Genomic DNA, 6,627 nt, shown 5'->3' on the forward strand with positions numbered 1-6,627 from the left:
TTTTTCATAAATCTTACTCAAAGATGTCTATAAGCCTAAAACTGCTTTAACCCAGTGGAAGTTGGGTTAAAATAGAAATTGTTGCTTGTTGACCTTTTGGCTAAGATCGAATTCAAGTAGAAACTAAATATAAATAAATCATTAAGAGAGACTGCTAGATTTTTAAAAAGACAAAAAAAAGTACATTTGTAAAATCTTATATTTTGACCATTCATACAAGTTTAACTCACCAGAAAACTTTTGGCTTTTAACCTTATTTTCAATACATTTTTACTGAGTAATAGTTATATAGTAAGCTTAAGAAAAATTGCCAAGTTACTGTCCTTTCTGATCCATTGATTTGATCCATGACCTCCTGTCTTGACACTGTTCAACCTCAATTTCACAATCTATAAAACTGTTCCCATCAGATTTGCTGTTAGACCAATTACTTGGGTCTTGAAATATCAGAGAAAAAAAGAGATGACACATTTATCCCACCTCTTTATAGTATGCAGTTCAAAATAATGCAGGCCTTCTGTATTGCTTAAGTCGCTGTATAGTCTGAATTTTCACATATTATATATTTAATTATTTTATGTATTTTATATAAATTAAGAATATTATAATTATGATAATTAAATCTGTATTTAATTATCTTCAACTGAAATTTAAGTAATTAAAAATACAGTTGGAAAACTATAAAAAACATAGAATATATGGTGGAAAAATTACACAGGGTGAGCAAAAGTAGGTTTACGTTTGTAAGCATGTGAAACAGTTATTCTTGTATTATTATTTATTAGTTTACCATTTTCCATACAAACAACTGTAAACCTAATTTTGCCTATGCCTGTATTTCTATGATAAATATTTAAAGTTATTTTCTGCTTAGAAAAAAGTTATCTTCTAATGACACTGAAGAAACAGATAATATCTAGGATTCTCACTACAAAATGCAACCTCCATGGAGCCCTTATAAAGACTCAAAGTGCTATTCCCCTCTTTGCAGACATGAGAATTTTAACTTCTCTAGTACATGTGGTATAGAGAAATGTAAAAGGAAGTATGGTAATAACAAATATTGGACTCCCCTCTCCAAGATGCACAGACAGAGAAAACATCATACATAATTTTGGTGCAAAATAATTTCTAACTGTACTTAAGTGCTATCATTTCAACTTATCTAGGTTTATGCCCTGAGATGGCCTCTACAAACATTGTAATGAAGATGTCCAGCATTTTCTCCAAGACTTCTTTGTTTTCCCTTTATGAATCTTAAGTGTTGTTTCATTAATACAGTAATACTGTGAGAGCATTTGAAATATTATTCCATTTCTAAGTATTAATCAGTTCACTTTAATACTGAGATCAGTTTACTTTATTGTTTAAATATTAGTTATTTTATCTTAATAATGAAAGTTTCTTCTTTATTAAAATTGAAAACCTCACCATTACATTTATTTTAGTTATTTTTTATTGGCATTCAAATACAGTTGTCACCATTTTCCCCTATCACACTCTTCCACCCACCCACTCCCACCTCCCATCCTCAGTCTTACCCCCTTTTGACTTTGTCCATGTGTCCTTTATACTTGTTCCTTGATTACCCTTCCTCCTCTTTTCCCTAATATTTCCCTCTTCCCCTCTGCTTACTGTCAGTTCATTCTTTATTTCAATGTCTCTGGTTATATTTTGCTTGCTTGTTTGTTTTGCTGATTAGGTTCCACTTATAGGTGAGATCATGTGGTGTTTGTCTTTCACCACCTGGCTTATTTCACTTAGCATAATGCTCTCCAGTTCCATGCATGCTGTTGTGAGGGTAGAAGCTCCTTCTTTCTTTCTGCTGCATAGTACTCCATTGTGTAAATGTTTTCCTTAAGATCATCAAATTAAATTAGGAAGGCAAAAAATAAGCACATATGCACCCAGTAGAACAACCACTCTACTTCTAGGGTACTTTTAAGAAAGTACCTCTTCCGTCCAAGATGGAGGCATAGGTGGAAGTACTGTGCCTCCTCCCACAACCAAGTTTAAAGACAACAAAGTTTTAGTAACAAAAACGCAACCAAAACACAGAAAATTGAACTGCACGGAAGTCTGACAACAATGAACTGTTCAGCCACACCGGTAAGAGGGGAAGAGCCAGCAGCAGAGCGGGGTCAGGCAGGAAAGATCCCCTGCACTGACCCAGGTGCACTGGCAGCCATTGGCAAATTCCAGGTTTGGAGTAGCAATGGGTGGACCCAGCAAGGGTGCAAGGTGGCAGGCTGACTGTGGTCAAACATTCATGCGCAGATAAACCAGGCAAAAGAGCCAGCAGTGAGACAGACCACACACGCCCCAGCAGTGGGAAGCAGCAGAGGGGACTGCTATTGCCCCTCTTTGACCCTGCCCCCACATACAAAGTCACAGCCCAGTGACTGAATTGTCCCACCCTGGTGAACACCTAGGGCTCTGCCCTCATACATAACAGTCATGAACAGACCAAGAAGAACATCTCAGAGCCCCAGAGCCAATAACTCTAAGCAACCAAGAAATACCCAACCTATCAGATGCACAGTTGAAAACACTGGTAATCAGGATGCTCACAGAACTTGTTGATTTTAGTCACAAATTAGAGGAACATATGAAGGCCAAACTAATTGAAATGAAGGGAAATGCACAGGAAACCGATAGTGATGGAAAGGAAACTGGGACTCAGATCAAGGGAGTGGACCAGAAGGAAGAAAAAAAGGACCAAACAGAAAAGAATGAAGAAACAAGAATTCAAAAACCCAGGAGAGGCTTAGGAAACTTCAGGACATCTTTAAACATTCCAACATCCAAATTATAGGGGTACCAGAGAGGGAAGAGGAAGAGCGACAAGTGGAATACTTATATGAACAAATAATAAAGGAGAACTTCCCCAACCTGGCAAAGGAAATGGACTTCCAGGAAATCCAGGAAGCTCAGAGAGTCCCAAAGAAGTTGGACCCAAAAAGGAACACACTAAGGCACATCATCATTATATTAGCCAAGATTAAAATGAAGGAGAGAATTCTAGAAGCAGCAAGAGATAAGGGGACAGTCACCTACAAAGCAGTTCCCATGAGACTGTCAGCTGATTTCTCAAAAGAGACCTTATAGGCAAGAAGAGGCTGGAAAGAGGTATTCCAAGTCATGAAATCCAAAGACCTACAACCAAGATTGCTCTATCCAGCAAAACTTTCATTTAGAATGGAAGGACAGATAAAGTGCTTCTCAGATAAGATCAAATTCAAGGAGTTCATCATCACCAAGCCCTTATTATATGAAATGTTAAAGAGACTTATCTAAGAAAAAGAAGATAAAAAAGATGAACAGTGAAAGGACAGCAAACTCACAATTATTAACAACCATACCTAAAACAAAAGCAAACTAAGAGGACAGCTAGGTCAGGAGCGGAACCATAGTAATGAAGATCACATGGAGGGTTAGCAACAGGGGAGTGGGAGGATGAGAAGGGGGGAGAAGGTACAGAGAATAAGTAGCATAGGCAGTAAGTAGAAAATAGATAGGAGGAGGGCAAGAATAATATGGGAAATATAGAATCTAAAGAACTTGAGACAAGTGGTCATAAACTAAAGGGGGGAATAGTGGGGGAGAGGGTGTGCAAGGTGCAGGGGAATGAAGGGGGGAATAGAACAACTGTAATGGCATAATCAATAAGATATATATTTTAAAAAGTCTTCCTCACTAACTACAGAAATTAGAATAAGACAGGCTGTACTCATATTTCCTTACCACTTATCTAAGCATCTAGAAACCATATACCATTTTCTCCTAAGGTGACTTAAAGTGTCTTTCATTTCTTCATAAAATATATATAGATCACTTATTAAAACACAGAAAATATCAAGTAAATTCAAAGTCAAAAGATAATTAATGTTAAATATGTGTAATTTGACAACAATAAACTGAATTTTATAAAATAGATATTGGCTGAAATATTAATTGTATATTTTATAGTTAATATTAATGTATAATTAATAGAATATACTTGTTACACTATATTTGCATAAATAGAAACACAATATATTGATAATTAGTACAATTGATTAAAATGTAATAGAATAAAACCATTGAAATACAATTATTACAATAATATATATAATTAATACAATATATTTAAAGAAAAAAATTTGCAGAGCAAAGCTTACCATTGATGAAAATATTGCTGGGTAGAAGGACCTAAAATTACTTTTCTAAAGTGTTTCTCTCAAAGCATCTAATAGCAATTTTGTAACCCTAAGCAATAAAATGTACATATAAAATTAACTTTCACTTAAGATGACCCAAACTTTATTAAATCTTAAATATTTATTTACATTACTCCTAGAATTGATGTAAAAGTGTTTTTGAAGGATTATGGAGAGAAATAACTATTTCTCTAAGTTATAGACACTTTAGGTTGTTTAACATTTGTTTCAAATGTTATGCTTTATTTTCTCTTCAAGCATATTCTGCAAATCTCATTTTTTAGATTGGCTAAAGGTTAAAAATGTTAGGTGAAACCTTACACTACCATATATATACACATATATACATATATAAAATATATATCTAGATAGATATTTCTTAATTTTGCTTTACCTGCATGAGAAAATGAGTCCAAACAATGTATGATATTACCACAATTTATTAACTAAGGGTTATATATAACTTTTGATTACATTGTCAGGAACATCTATCAGGTAAGCAAAATGACTCATATCAAGTTATTAACTTTATCTGTAGTATTTGGGTGTTGTTTTATGATTAAGAGTTAAGAGAAAATAGTACTTGGTAAATGGCATTCCAATTTTTTTGTGTGTAATTTAGGGCTGAATTATCATCAATTTGCCTAATTTTACCAAGCAACTAAATTGAGATACATATTTTAAATGTGTTGAATGCTTGCCCTCTTGACTTAATATAAAATAATGTCCTCGATGCTGCTTTTGTGGTTTTATCATCTTAATTAATAGCCTCAGGAAAGAGTCTAACCATTTGTCTCCTCTACATAGTACTGACACTCTGCCCATTTGTGCACCCACATCACAATTTGGACACTTCTGATGTAGGGGATAGTGCAGCAACTTTTTTTGCTAGGGACCTTTCTAAAAGCAATATGATTTGCTGTTTAGGCCCTGGTATCCTTGCATGGTGTTTCTTAATGACTACAAAAGAGAAGACAGTATTCAGGTCAACAAAACACTAGGCAGATTCCAGCTACATATGATGTCTGGTTAGCAATTAGTATTTTGGAATTGACAAGTATACATTAGTTTCTGATTGCAATTCTTATGTCAGCTGCATGATATGGCATTTTTATTGATTACTTGGAAAGCATTTGGAATTTAATGTTTAATTCTGAATCTTTTGTGCTGAATCTTCATCAATAATTTAGATGGAAAGTAAAATATCAAAGAAGCAAAACCATATCATGGTCAACTAGCTATCAAAAAGGAGATGTGTTTCTCCGTTCTTGTTGACTTCTGCTAATATGAAGATTCAAGTTTTACATCAACATAAAATTGCATGGTGATCTTTAGTCTGGGCTGATATTGGAATATGTTGGCTTGAGTATAAGACAGACACTCCTTTGGAAACATGCACACATATACACACATCCGCACATAATATGGTATTTTATATGCACTATATCTAAAGTTCTAACATTAGAGATTGTAAATAACAAAAGTCAAGCCAATCCTGGCCTACAGGATCCATGTATGTCGTGGCTGCTAGTGAACAAATACACATGGACAACAGAAGTTCTGTGGAGAAAAAGGGACAACATGGCCACTCTCTGAGAGAGGGCGAGAGGGCCAGAGGCCCCTGCCTGGACAGGCTTTTATTGCTTCTCCAGGTACATTACATGGAGGACGGTCCTCATTTACTATGCACAGGTTCGCTGCAGGTGATTACCTTTTACAGATAACAACAACAACAACAAAAAAAAGAATCTTGCTAATTACTTCAAAGATAAGAATGTTGCCGACCAAGGGGAAAAGTGGTTGAACTGGTCACACTTCATACTTGGGAGGTTTAGATCAGATTTTGGGAAGTTGCAGTAAGCACTTGCTACCTCAATTCAGGATGAGGGAGTTTTAGCAAAAGCAAGTCTCATAGCAGCCTAGGTATAATGCAGGTCTGATTCCCCATGGGAAAACCTCTCAATGGGCATGGTCCTGTGTGTCACTTGCTCGCCACTGGTTTTCCACGTGGAGGCTGAGCTACATTTCCACACCATTAGAAGCGGTTCCCTACACAAATTTTACCTGAGCTAGTAAATGTTTTAATCAATGTGGTGAAGAACAAATTTGTACATTTTTTCAGCATGGTGAAGAAAATAGAAAGATAAAAAAAAATGTCAGGATTCCAGAGAGAATAAATATGGCAAAAATTTTTCCAATAAAGAATTATAGTTATTTCTCAGAAAGAATCATAATAAATTACTAGACATATACTATCTATTTGGATTGAATCTGAAAGAAATAGAAAACATGAAAATATCAACTACGAGTAAGGGGATCGAATCAAACAACTCCCAACAAGAAAAATCCAGGACCAGATAGCTTCACTGGTGAATTCTATCAAATATTTAAAGAAGAATTAATGCAAATTCTTCTTAAACTCTTCCAA

Source organism: Artibeus jamaicensis, unplaced genomic scaffold (assembly GCF_021234435.1).
Source record: "Artibeus jamaicensis isolate MK-2021 breed Jamaican fruit bat unplaced genomic scaffold, CSHL_Jam_final contig_540, whole genome shotgun sequence".
Lineage (NCBI taxonomy): Eukaryota > Metazoa > Chordata > Mammalia > Chiroptera > Phyllostomidae > Artibeus > Artibeus jamaicensis.